The following is a 14,821-nucleotide window of genomic DNA, read 5'->3' on the forward strand; positions in this document are numbered from 1 at the left end:
CAAAAATAAATGAAATGATATCATTGGTACAAAAAAAAAAAAAATAAGGAAATTGTTTTTCCTTCATATTTTTTAAAGTTATAATGGGGTCTGCAGAGCTTTTGGCATAGATTATTTATGTGTATATGAGTATAGGTATATTTGTGTATAGGTATATGTGTATATAGATAGATTGTAAAAATTATAGAAGAATAAGTTTACTGAGTATACCAGGAAAAGTATACGGTAGGGTTATAATTGAAAAAATTAGAGGTAAGACAGAATGTAGGATTGCGGATGAGCAGGGAGGCTTCAGAGTGGGTAGGGGATGTGTAGATCAAGTGTTTACATTGAAGCATATATGTGAACAGTATTTAGATAAAGGTAGGGAAGTTTTTATTGCATTTATGAATTTAAGATTAAGACACATGTGCACCATCTGGGTATCTTTATTGTAGATGTTTCGCCATCCAGTGGCTTTATCAATACAAATTCTAGGACATAACTTGAAGACAGTAGAACTATGTACAGAAGATGAGGTAATCAGTCCCTCAACCTAGGAGCAGGTGCGAAGAGCACCATAGTCGTGGAGATTCTGAAGCAGAAGAAAGGATCCTGGCGCTTATATAGTAACGTCAGGTGTAGCAGACGAGGGCATATTCACTGGTAGGCGGGATTCCCCAGTGGAAGTAGGTCCTTCCCAAAGAGATGGGTTAGTTGTAGTAGTAGTTGTCGTAGTCGTGGAGGTTATGTACATGTCCTCAGAATTAAGATTCCATGATGTTCCACGACTACGACAACTACTACTACAACTAACCCATCTCTTTGGGAAGGACCTACTTCCACTGGGGAATCCCGCCTACCAGTGAATATGCCCTCGTCTGCTACACCTGACGTTACTATATAAGCGCCAGGATCCTTTCTTCTGCTTCAGAATCTCCACGACTATGGTGCTCTTCGCACCTGCTCCTAGGTTGAGGGACTGATTACCTCATCTTCTGTACATAGTTCTACTGTCTTCAAGTTATGTCCTAGAATTTGTATTGATAAAGCCACTGGATGGCGAAACGTCTACAATAAAGATACCCAGATGTTGCACATGTGTCTTAATCTCATCTTGTCGGTATTATATACCATTCGTACACATTTATGAATTTAGAAAAGGCATATGATAGAGTGGATAGAGGAGCAATGTGGCAGATGTTGCAAGTATATGGAATAGGTGGTAAGTTACTAAATGCTGTAAAGAGCTTTTATGAGGATAGTGAGGCTCAGGTTAGGGTGTGTAGAAGAGAGGGAGAATACTTCCCGGTAAAAGTAGGTCTTAGACAGGGAAGTGTAATGTCACCATGGTTGTTTAATATATTTATAGATGGGGTTGTAAAAGAAGTAAATGCTAGGGTGTTCGGGAGAGGGGTGGGATTAAATTATGGGGAATCAAATTCAAAATGGGAATTGACACAGTTACTTTTTGCTGATGATACTGTGCTTATGGGAGATTCTAAAGAAAAACTGCAAAGGTTAGTGGATGAGTTTGGGAGTGTGTGTAAAGGTAGAAAGTTGAAAGTGAACAGAGAAAAGAGTAAGGTGATGAGGGTATCAAATGATTTAGATAAAGAAAAATTGGATATCAAATTGGGGAGGAGGAGTATGGAAGAAGTGAATGTTTTCAGATACTTGGGAGTTGACGTGTCGGCGGATTGATTTATGAAGGATGAGGTTAATCATAGAATTGATGAAGGAAAAAAGGTGAGTGGTGCGTTGAGGTATATGTGGAGTCAAAAAACGTTATCTATGGAGGCAAAGAAGGGAATGTATGAAAGTATAGTAGTGCCAACACTCTTATATGGATGTGAAGCTTGGGTGGTAAATGCAGCAGCGAGGAGACGGTTGGAGGCAGTGGAGATGTCCTGTCTAAGGGCAATGTGTGGTGTAAATATTATGCAGAAAATTCGGAGTGTGGAAATTAGGAGAAGGTGTGGAGTTAATAAAAGCATTAGTCAGAGGGCAGTAGAGGGGTTGTTGAGGTGGTTTGGTCATTTAGAGAGAATGGATCAAAGTAGAATGACATGGAAAGCATATAAATCTATAGGGGAAGGAAGGAGGGGTAGGGGTTGTCCTCGAAAGGGTTGGAAAGAGGGCGTAAAGGAGGTTTTGTGGGCGAGGGGCTTGGACTTCCAGCAAGCGTGCATGAGCGTGTTAGATAGGAGTGAATGGAGACGAATGATACTTGGGACCTGATGATCTGTTGGAGTGTGAGCAGGGTAATATTTAGTGAAGGGATTCAGGGAAACAGGTTATTTTCATATAGTCAGACTTGAGTCCTGGAAATGGAAAGTACAAAGCCTGCACTTTAAAGGAGGGGTTTGGGATATTGGCAGTTTGGAGGGATATGTTGTGTATCTTTATACGTATATGCTTCTAAACTGTTGTATTCTGAGCACCTCTGCAAAAGCAGTGATAATGTGTGAGTGTGGTGAAAGTATTGAATGATGATGAAAGTATTTTCTTTTTGGGGATTTTCTTTCTTTTTTGGGTCACCCTGCCTCGGTGGGAGACAGCCGACTTGTTGAAAAAAAAAAAATGTATAGGTAGTAGGTTGGTAGACAGCAACCGCCCAGGGAGGTACTACCGTCCTGCCAAGTGAGTGTAAAACAAAAGCCTGTAATTGTTTTACATGATGGTAGGATTGCTGGTGTCTTTTGTCTGTCTCATAAATATGCAAGATTACAGGTATGTCTTGCTACTTCTACTTACACTTACGTCACACTACACATACATGTACACGTTTATTTATACACACTCATCTGAGTTTTCTTTGATTTTATCTTAATAGTTCTTGGTCTTATTACTTTTCCTTTTATATCCATGGGGAAGTGGAATAAGAATCTTTCCTCCGTAAGCCATGCGTGTTGTAAAAGTCAACTAAAATGCCGGGAACAATGAACTAGTAAACCCTTTTCCTGTAAAGATTACTAAAAAGAATAAGAAGAAAATTGTCAAAGTGGAAGTCTGAATGTGTGTGGATATTGTGCAAATGATAAGAGAGAGATGAATGTGGATGTTATGAATGAGAAGAAGCTGGATGTCCTGGCTTTAAGTGAAACAAAGCTGAAGGGGGTGGGAGAGTTTCAGTGGAGAGGAATAAATGGGATTAGGTCAGGGGTTTCAAATAGAGTTAGAGCTAAAGAAGGAGTAGCAATAATGTTGAAGGATAAGCTATGGCAGGAAAAGAGGGACTATAAATGTATTAATTCAAGGATTATGTGGAGTAAAATAAAGGTTGGATGTGAAAAGTGGGTTATAGTAAGCATATATGCACCTGGAGAAGAGAAAAGTGTAGACGAGAGAGAGAGATTTTGGGAAATGTTGAGTGAATGTGTGGGGAGTTTTGAACCAAGTGTGAGAGTACTTGTGGTTGGGGATTTCAATGCTAAAGTGGGTAAAAATGTTATGGAGGGAGTAGTAGGCAAATTTGGAGTGCCAGGGGTAAATGTAAATGGGGAGCCTTTATTTGAGCTATATGTAGAAAGAGATTTGGTAATAAGTAATACATATTTTATGAAAAAGAGGATAAATAAATATACAAGGTATGATGTAGCACGTAATGAAAGTAGTTTGTTAGATTATATATTGGTGGATAAAAGGTTGATGGGTAGGCTCCAGGATGTACATGTTTAGAGAGGGGCAACTGATATATCAGATCATTATTTAGTTGTAGCTAGAGTTAGAGTAAGAGGTAGATGGTACAAGCGGAAGGTGGCAACAACGAGTAAGAGAGAGGTGAAAGTGTATAAACTAAGGGAGGAGGAGGAAGTTTGGGTGAGATATAAGCGACTATTGGCAGAAAGGTGGGCTAGTGCAAAGATGAGTAGTGGGGGGGGGGGGGTTGAAGAGGGCTGGATGAGTTTTAAAAATGCAGTATTAGAATGTGGGGCAGAAGTTTGTGGTTGTAGGAGGGTGGGGGCAGGAGGAAAGAGGAGTGATTGGAGGAATGATGAAGTAAAGGGTGTGATAAAAGAAAAAAAGTTAGCTTATGAGAGGTTTTTACAAAGCAGAAGTGTTATAAGAAGAGCAGAGTATATGGAGAGTAAAAGAAAGGTGAAGAGAGTGGTGAGAGAGTGCAAAAGGAGAGCAGACGATAGAGTGGGAGAGGCACTGTCAAGAAATTTTAATGAAAATAAGAAAAAATTTTGGAGTTAAACAAGTTAAGGAAGCCTAGGGAACATATGGATTTTTCAGTTAAAAACAGAGTAGGGGAGTTAGTAGATGGGGAGATGGAGGTATTAGGCAGATGCCAAGAATATTTTGAGGAACTTTTAAATGTTGAGGAAGAAAGGGAGGCGGTAATTTCATGCACTGGCCAGGGAGGTATACTATCTTTTAGGAGTGAAGAAGAGCAGAATGTAAGCGTGGGGGAGGTACATGAGGCATTACGTAGAATGAAAGGTGGTAAAGCAGCTGGAACTGATGGGATCATGACAGAAATGTTAATAGCAGGGGGGGATATAGTGTTGGAGTGGTTGGTACTTTTGTTTAATAAATGTATGAAAGATGGGAAGGTACCTAGGGATTGGCGGAGAGCATGTATAGTCCCTTTATATAAAGGGAAGGGGGACAAAAGAGATTGTAAAAATTATAGAGGAATAAATTTACTGAGTATACCAGGAAAAGTGTACGGTAGGGTTATAATTGAAAGAATTAGAGGTAAGACAGAATGTAGGATTGCGGATGAGCAAGGAGGTTTCAGAGTGGGTAGGGGACGTGTAGATCAAGTGTTTACATTGAAGCATATATGTGAACAGTATTTAGATAAGGGTAGGGAAGTTTTTATTGCATTTATGGATTTAGAAAAGGCATATGACAGAGTAGATAGGGGAGCAATGTGGCAGATGTTGCAAGTATATGGAATAGGTGGTAAGTTATTAAATTTTGTAATGAGTTTTTATGAGGATAGTGAGGCTCAGGTTAGGGTGTGTAGAAGAGAGGGAGACTACTTCCCAGTAAAAGTAGGTCTTAGACAGGGATGTGTAATGTCACCATGGTTGTTTAATATATTTATAGATGGGGATGTAAAAGAAGTAAATGCTAGGGTGTTCGGGAGAGGGGTGGGATTAAATTATGGGGAATCAAATACAAAATTGGAATCGACACAGTTACTTTTTGCTGATGATACTGTGCTTATGGGAGATTCTAAAGAAAAATTGCAAAGGTTAGTGGATGAGTTTGGGAGTGTGTGTAAAGGTAGAATGTTGAAAGTGAACATAGAAAAGAGTAAGGTGATGAGGGTATCAAATTATTTAGATGAAGAAAAATTGGATATCAAACTGGGAAGGAGTATGGAAGAAGTGAATGTTTTCAGATACTTGGGAGTTGACGTGTCGGCGGATGGATTTATGAAGTATGAGGTTAATCATAGAATTGATGAGGGAAAAAAGGTGAGTGGTGCATTAAGGTATTTTTTTTTTTTTTTTCAACAAGTCGGCCGTCTCCCACCGAGGCAGGGTGACCCAAAAAAGAAAGAAAATCCCCAAAAAGAAAATACTTTCATCATCATTCAACACTTTCACCACACTCGCACATTATCACTGCTTTTGCAGAGGTGCTCAGAATACAACAGTTTAGAAGCATACACATATAAAGATACACAACATATCCCTCCAAACTGCCAATATCCCAAACCCCTCCTTTAAAGTGCAGGCATTGTACTTCCCATTTCCAGGACTCAAGTCCGACTATATGAAAATAACTGGTTTCCCTGAATCCCTTCACTAAATATTACCCTGCTCACACTCCAACAGATCATCAGGTCCCAAGTACCATTCGTCTCCATTCACTCCTATCTAACACGCTGACGCACGCTTGCTGGAAGTCCAAGCCCCTTGCCCACAAAACCTCCTTTACCCCCTCTCTCCAACCCTTTTGAGGACGACCCCTAACCCACTTTCCTTCCCCTATAGATTTATATGCTTTCCATGTCATTCTACTTTGATCCATTCTCTCTAAATGACCAAACCACCTCAACAACCCCTCTTCTGCCCTCTGACTAATACTTTTATTAACTCCACACCTTTTGCTAATTTCCACACTCCGAATTTTCTGCATAATATTTACACCACACATTGCGCTTAAACAGGACATCTCCACTGCCTCCAACCGTCTCCTCGCTGCTGCATTTACCACCCAAGCTTCACACCCATATTAGAGTGTTGGTACTACTATACTTTCATACATTCCCTTCTTTGCCTCCATAGATAACATTTTTTGACTCCACATATACCTCAACGCACCACTCACCTTTTTTCCCTCATCAATTCTATGATTAACCTCATCCTTCATAAATCCATCCGCCGACACGTCAACTCCCAAGTATCTGAAAACATTCACTTCTTCCATACTCCTCCTCCCCAATTTGATATCCAATTTTTCTTTATCTAAATCATTTGACACCCTCATCACCTTACTCTTTTCTATGTTCACTTTCAACTTTCTACCTTTACACACATTCTCAAATTCATCCACTAACCTTTGCAATTTTTCTTTAGAATCTCCCATAAGCACAGTATCATCAGCAAAAAGTAACTGTGTCGATTCCCATTTTGAATTTGATTCCCCAAAATTTAATCCCACCCCTCTCCCAAACACCCTGGCATTTACTTCCTTTACAACCCCATCTATAAATATATTAAACAACCATGGTGACATTACACATCCCTGTCTAAGACCTACTTTTACCAGGAAGTAGTCTCCCTCTCTTCTACACACCCTAACCTGAGCCTCACTATCCTCATAAAAACTCTTTACAGCATTTAATAACTTACCACCTATTCCATATACTTGCAACATCTGCCACATTGCTCCTCTATCCACTCTATCATATGCCTTTTCTAAATCCATAAATGCAATAAAAACTTCCCTACCTTTATCTAAATACTGTTCACATATATGCTTCAATGTAAACACTTGATCTACACATCCCCTACCCACTCTGAAACCTCCTTGCTCATCCGCAATCCTACATTCTGTCTTACCTCTAATTCTTTCAATTATAACCCTACCGTATACTTTTCCTGGTATACTCAGTAAACTTATTCCTCTATAATTTTTACAGTCTCTTTTGTCCCCTTTCCCTTTATATAAAGGGACTATACATGCTCTCCGCCAATCCCTAGGTACCTTCCCCTCTTTCATACATTTATTAAACAAAAGTACCAACCACTCCAACACTATATCCCCCCTGCTTTTAACATTTCTGTCATGATCCCATCAATTCCAGCTGCTTTAAGGTATATGTGGAGTCAAAAAACGTTATCTATCGAGGCAAAGAAGGGAATGTATGAAAGTATAGTAGTGCCAACACTCTTATATGGGTGTGAAGTTTGGGTTGTGAATGCAGCAGCGAGGAGACGGTTGGAGGCAGTGGAGATGTCCTGTCTAAGGGCAACGTGTGGTGTAAATATTATGCAGAAAATTCGAAGTGTGGAAATTAGGAGGTGTGGAGTTAATAAAAGTATTAGTGAGAGGGCTAAAGAGGGGTTGTTGAGGTGATTTGGTCATTTAGAGAGAATGGATCAAAGTAGAATGACATGGAGAGCATTTAAATCGGTAGGAGAAGGAAGACGGGGTAGGGGTCGTCCTCGAAAAGATTGGAAGGAAGGGGTAAGGGAGGTTTTATGGGCGAAGGGCTTGGACTTCCAGCAGGCGTGCATGAGCGTGTCCGATAGGAGTGAATGAAGATGAATGGTATTTGGGAAATGACGATCTGTTGGAGTGTGAGCAGGGTAATATTTAGTGAAGGGATTCAGGGAAACCAGTTATTTTTATATAGCCGGACTTGAGTCCTGGAAATGGGAAGTACAATGCCTGCACTCTAAAGGAGGGGTTTCGGGATATTAGCAGTTTGGAGGGATATGTTGTGTATCTTTATACGTATATGCTTCTAAACTGTTGTGTTCTGAGCACCTCTGCAAAAACAGTGATTATGTGTGAGTGAGGTGAAAGTGTTGAATGATGATGAAAGTATTTTCTTTTTGGGGATTTTCTTTCTTTTTTGGGTCACCCTGCCTCGGTGGGAGACGGCCGACTTGTTGAAAAAAAAAAAAATGTGTGCTTGTGTGTGTATGTATGTGTGTACATCTAATTGTAGTTGCAGGGGTTGAGACTTAGCTCCTGGCCCTGCCTCTTCACTGATCGCTACTAGGTCCTCTCTCTCTCTGCTTCCTGAGCTCTGTCATTCCTAGTCTTAAAGCTGTGTATGGTTCCTGCCTCCACTACATCACTTGCTAGGCTATTCTAATTCCTGACGACTCTATGACTGAAGAAATACTTCCTAACATCCCTCTGACTCGTCCGAGTCTTCAGCATCCAATTGTGACCCCTTGTTTCTGTGTCCCCTCTCTGGAACAACCTGTCTCTGTCCACCTTATCTATTCCATGCAGTATTTTGTATGTCGTTATCATGTCTCCCCTGACCCGCCTGTCCTCCAATGTTGTCAGTCCAATTTCCCTCAACCTTTCTTCATAGGACATACCCCTTAACTCTGGAACTAACCTTGTTGTAAACCTTTGCACTTTCTCTAATTTCTTGATGTGCTTGATCAACTGTGGGTTCCAAACAGGTGCTGCATACTCCAGTATGAGCCTGACATACACAGTGTACAGTGTCTTGAACGATTCCTTACTAAGGTATCGGAATACTGTTCTCAGGTTTGCCAGGCGCCCATATGCTGCAGCAGTTATCTGGTTGATGTGTGCTTCCGAAGACATGCTCAGTGCTATACTCACCCCAAGATCTTTCTCCTTGAGCGAGGTTTGCAGTCTTTGGCCACCTAGCCTATAGTGTATTCCATCTGCAGTCTTCTGCACCCTTCCCCGATCTTCATGACTTTGCATTTGGCGGGGTTAAATTCGAGAAGCCAGTTGCCAGACCAGGTGTCCAGTCTGTCCAGGTCTCTTTGAAGTCCTGCCTGATCCTCATCTAATTTAATTCTCCTCATTAACTTCACATCATCTGCAAACAGGGACACTTCTGAGTCTAACCCTTCCATCATGTCATTCACATACATGTATACTAAAAATAACACTGGTCCTAGGACCGACCCCTGTGGGACCCCGCTCGTCACAGATGCCCACTGTGTGTGTGTGTGTGTGTGTGTGTGTGTGTGTGCGTGTGCGTGTGCGCGTGTGCGTGTGCGTGTGCGTGTGTGTGTGTGTAAAGAGTGTACAGGTTCCCTATGTGCCAACTGCTTGAAAGCTACTGCTAAAAAGTCCCTCCTTACCTTAATGTGGCCCTGACAGCAAGAGATTATATTCCTTTATAACAGTGCAAAGCATCCTCAACCCCTGCCATTTTGGCTTCAGGAAAAGCAAAGCACAAACAACGCAACTGTAAAAATGCTAGACCTGCTTTACACAGTACTTGAAAAAAATTAATATCCATTAGGATTCTTTATCGACCTAAGAAAAGCTTTTGATACAGTAGACCACAGCATCCTACTCCACAAACTTGATCATTATGGCATAAAAGGCCACACACTTACATATTTCAAATCCTACCTTACTAACAGGCATCAATACATCTCTATTAAGGACACAACCTCATCAATAAGGCCACTGGATACCGGAGTACTACATGGAAGTGTCCTTGGTCCCCTACTCTTCCTCTTATACATCAGTGATCTTCCTAATGTATCACAACACCTTAAATCTATTCTCTTTGCTGACAACACAACTCACGTTATCTCCCACCCTAATCTTGCCTCACTCAACACTATTGTTAACTAAAAGCTAGTACAAATATTGACCTGAATGACTGCTAATAAACTTACCCTTAATATTGACAAAACCTTCTACATTCTGTTTGGGAACAGAACAGGTGTTGCCCAGCTGAACATAACGATTGACAACACTGTTATTGCTAAACATAATGAGGGAAAATTCCTGGGCCTGCACCTTGACAGCAACCTGAAATTCAACACCCATATCCAACGAATAACAAAAAAAGTATCCAAAACAGTTGGGATCCTCTCCAAGATACGTTACTACATACCACAATCAGCCCTACTCACACTATATTATTCACTCATCTATCCCTACCTCACCTATGCTATTTGTACCTGGGGATCAACAGCAGCAGCAACTCACTTAAGCCAACTCACCAGTAAGCCGCAGTATCTTATTATCATATTCTAACCAAGTCATTGCCATTTTTCTTTTTTTTTTTCTTTTACTACCTTAACTTGTGTACGTATTTTGTCTTGTCAATTTAAATTTAGTTATACTCTAGTTCTTGTTAACAACTTATATTAGACCTTAGTGCAATTACAAGTGAGAGTCTGGTGCTATTTTTAATTTGTATTTTTATATTTTTAGTTTATACTTAGTTGTACTTTAGTTCATTCTAGCACAACACATAGACAACATCAACTTCATTATGTTTATTAGTGACAATACTCTATATGACCAAAGTGCTTTAGCTATATACTTGTCCAAACTTCCCACTACTACAGATATCAGTACTAGAACTCAACACACAATTCAGGATATAAATAACCACAATTTAAACCTAGAAGATGAATGATCACGTCGACCCTGATATAAACCTCCATTTATTTATTTAGTAATTTTAGCATACATACAGAGGTACAAAAAAATACAGGTAAGAGCAGCATGCCAAAGCCACTTATATGCATAGCATTACGGGCTGGCTTAAAATTAACTTAAGATTAACTAAGCAATGATGAAATCAGTGATAAAACATTAATGTAAACAGATAACTATAAAGCACAAATGAGTATTACAAAGACAGGTCATATGGTTTCATTGCATTGCTGTATATTCAGTCGAATGGAGTATTCTGTTAGGTAGTGTATTTAAAAAAATAATAAAGTTAGATTGGGTTTTAGGTTTAACATTAATGTGATATAATTGTGAGAAACATTTAAGATATACAAATTATAAGGTTCAGTTATTCAATATTTATTTGGTTTTGGGTGAGTAAGTGATCTTTGAGAAGAGACTTGAATTTATAAACAGGTAGTGTTTCTTTTATATTTACAGGTAATGAATTCCAGATTTTAGGGCCTTTTATGTGCATTGAGTTTTTGCATAGCGTGAGATGGACACGAGGAACATCAAAGAGTGATCTGTGCCTTGTGTTATGGTCATGTGTTCTGTTGAGGTTGGCAAGGAGATGTTTGAGGGGAGGGTTAATATCAGAGTTAAGTGTTCTATGTATGTAATAGGTGCAATAATAAGTATGGATGTTTTGTACGGTGTGTAGGTTTAGTGTTTTGGATATTGGTGGAGTGTGCTGCCTGTATTGAGAATTTGTTATCATTCTAACTGCAGCCTTTTGTTGGGTAATTAGTGGTCTGAGATGGTTAATTGTTGTTGAGCCCCATGCACAAATTCCATAGGTGAGATAGGGGTAAATTAGAGAGTGATATAGGGCCAGGAGGTCTGACTGTGGAGCATAGTACCATATCTTCGATAGTATGCCTACAGTCTTGGAAATTTTCTTAGAAATTTATTGTATATGTGTATGAAATTTGAGTCTATTATCAAGGTGGATTCCTAAGAATTTTCCCTCTGTTAGCTTTGTGATAGGTGATCCGTTTATCATTATGTTAAGAGGGACATCTGTAGCTCTGTTACCAAACTGAATGAAGTAGGTTTTGTCAATGTTTAGTGTAAGTTTGTTAGTCCTCATCCAGGTAGATATTTTCTGTAATTCGGTATTTACAGTATTGGCTAGCGTGACTGGGCTCGGGTGAGAAAAGACGTATGTAGTGTCATCTGCAAATAGTGTGGGTTTGAGTAATTGCGAAGCATTTGGTAGGTCATTTATGTATAGGAGAAAGAGAAGAGGGCCAAGGACACTTCCCTGTGGGACACCAACTGTAATTGGTTGTGCGGAAGAGCTTGCCCCATTTGCATACACATATTGGCTTCTGTTGCTGAGGTATGACTTGAGGTAGTTGAGGGAGTGCCCTCTTATACCATAATGTGACAATTTTACGTGGAGCAAGTCATGGTCAACTGTATCAAAAGCTTTACGTAAGTCAATGAAGATCCCCAGTGGGACTTCTTTTTTCTCTACTGCAGTGTATATATGTTCTAGCATGTGTATAATAGCATCATTAGTATTTTTATTAGGCCTGAATCCAAATTGGCAGGGGTTGAGTATGTTTTGGGAGATGAGGTAGGAGTAGATTCGTTTATGAATTAATTTTTCAAAGTTTTTTTTTAGAGAGGGAGTAAATTGGAAATTGGCCTATAGTTATTCAACTCTGTTTGGTCTCCTCCTTTATGGATCGGGGTGACCCTTGCTATTTTGAGAACTGTAGGGAAGGTGGAGGATTCAATGGATTTGTTAAAGAGTGTTGCAATGATTGGTGATAGCACTTGTGACACTTTTTTGTATATAAAGGGTGGTAAGGTATTTAAATCTCCTGCCTTGTTTTTTAGTGCGTTGATAATAAGGGAGACTTCGTATGGGTTAGTCGGAGCTAGGAACAGTGTGTTCGGGTAGTTGCCAGTGAGGTAGTCATTTGGTGGGGTATCTGAGCTTGGGATTTTATTGGCAAGGTTTTGTCCTATAGTGGAGAAGAAATCATTGAGTCTGTTTGCTATTTCTGTTGGTGGGAGTTGGGGTTCATCTGATTTTGCTAATTTTATTTCGCTATTTCGTGATATCTTTTTTGTTCCCAGAATTTCTGATAGGGTTTTCCAGGTCTTTTTTATATCACCTCGTAAGTTGGATAATCTGTTCTCATAATACAATTTTTTTGCCCTTCTTATCAGGCTGGTTAGGATTGACGAGTAACGTTTTGTTTGGTCTCTGGTTATGTGACCCATTCTGTACTGTTTTTCATATCGGTGCTTTGTATTTATGGATTTGAGAATGCTGGGTGTTAGCCAGGGACTGTTCAGTCTCTTAGCTGTCATCTATTTAGTTTTTTTAGGGCAGTGCTTGTTATAATCTAACACCCAATCAAAACCTACTGGAAAGTAACTGCCTTTATTACACAGCATCACAAGCCAGAACTATCTTAAGCAGTGCTAAAAGTCTATCAGCTCTTAACTACAACATCAGGTCCTTAAGCAAACACTATGATGACCTCCTGGCACTCCTGCATTATTCTTACTGAGACCTGGCTTAAGCAGGACACAATAGATATCTACCCTCTACCAGGATACACAGCAATCCACAACTGCAGACCATACCAAGTTGGGGGTGGTATTGCAATCTATTACTCTAACCAACTATCTTGTTTTAGCACCACTTGCTTTAGTGATGAATATGGGGAATACATTTTTGCTAATTTTACTGTAAAAAACCTTAAGACGCCTATAACAATCGGTGCCATTTACCGGATACCCCACACAAACATCCCAAATTTCAGTGAGAAATTAAAGGCACTAATAACAAACAGACAAATGAACAAGCACCACCTTCTCTTAGCTGGAGACTTCAATATCAACCTTGGCCTACTAAATGATCAGCCTGTAACTGATTTCATCAACAATATGAACAACACACTTCTCATACCAACAATAACTAAACCAACCAGGCTCACTGAGACAAGTGCAACCATGACAGACCACATATGGACCAATATACTAGCCCCCCTTAAATCAGGGATAATCACAGATTGCACTACAGACCCCTACCCTACCTTCCTCTTAGCAAACATTAGTAAACCACCACCGGAATACAACAAGGTTTCATTTAGACTCCATGACGAGGCCTCAATAAGGAAGTTCACCGCAGACCTAGAGACTGTTGACTGGCCTACAGAATTCTCCAAGGCCAATGGTACTGACGATTGGAGAGACATTTTTCTTAACAAATTACTTAGACTATACAACAAACATTGTCCAATAAAAACGAAACAAATCACGAATAAATGGCATGGTTGCCCATGGCTAACCAGCAGCATTCTGATAAGGAACACCAATATGAAAAGCAATATAGACAGGGCTTAATACATAAAGATATTCTTAAACACTATTCACCAGTTCTCACCGAAGTAATAAAGAAAGCCAAACAGCTGTACTACTCCAGCAGATTCACTGACACAAGAGGAGCCATAAAAAAGACCTGGAAAACACTCTCTCAGATTATGGGCACCCACAAACTGAAAAAAACAAGAATATTGTCCTAACTAAACCTAATGAAACACCACTGCATCCCACTGAAACAGCTAACAAGATAAACGACTTCTTCTCAACCATAGGATCTAATCTCGCCAGTAAAATCCCACGTACCAACGACCAAGCCAGGGACTATCTAGATGGGAATTTCCCAAATTCCTTCTATCTTGTTCCAACTGAACCCACCGAAGTCACTGAGATTATAGTCACTTAAAAATAACTCAGGGAACCTGTCTCATGTCCCACCATTATTGTACAAGCGAGCGACCCATGTCCTTTCGCATGCCATTTCATTACTTATTAACAAGTCACTAGAAACTAGCACCTTCCCGAAACTACTCAAGACAGCAGAGGTTGCACCAATACATAAAGGTGATGACCCTACAGATGTAAACAACTATAGGCCAATATCAAACTCACCATTGCTATCCAAAATCTTCGAGAAACTCGTGAACAGGAGACTATATTCATTTATAACGGCACAAAACATACTCAACCCCTGCCAATCTGGATTCAGGAAAAATAAAAGCACTAATGATGCAATTGTAAAAATGCTAGATCTGCTTTACACAGCATTGGAAAATAAGGAATATCCACTAGGAATTTTTATTGACCTAAGAAAAGCTTTTGACACAGTAGACCACGGCATCCTACTCCACAAACTTGACCATTATGGTATAAGAGG

At 39.9% G+C, this 14,821-nt stretch overlaps 1 protein-coding gene across 2 annotated transcripts in view; it reads right to left on the reverse strand.

Annotated features, from left to right (window-relative positions):
- LOC128696998 (macrophage mannose receptor 1) overlaps window positions 1–14,821 on the reverse strand; it is a 291,694-nt gene that overhangs the window by 200,204 nt on the left and 76,669 nt on the right. The gene's annotated exons all lie outside the window — the stretch shown is intronic.

This window comes from Cherax quadricarinatus, chromosome 49 (assembly GCF_038502225.1).
Source record: "Cherax quadricarinatus isolate ZL_2023a chromosome 49, ASM3850222v1, whole genome shotgun sequence".
Lineage (NCBI taxonomy): Eukaryota > Metazoa > Arthropoda > Malacostraca > Decapoda > Parastacidae > Cherax > Cherax quadricarinatus.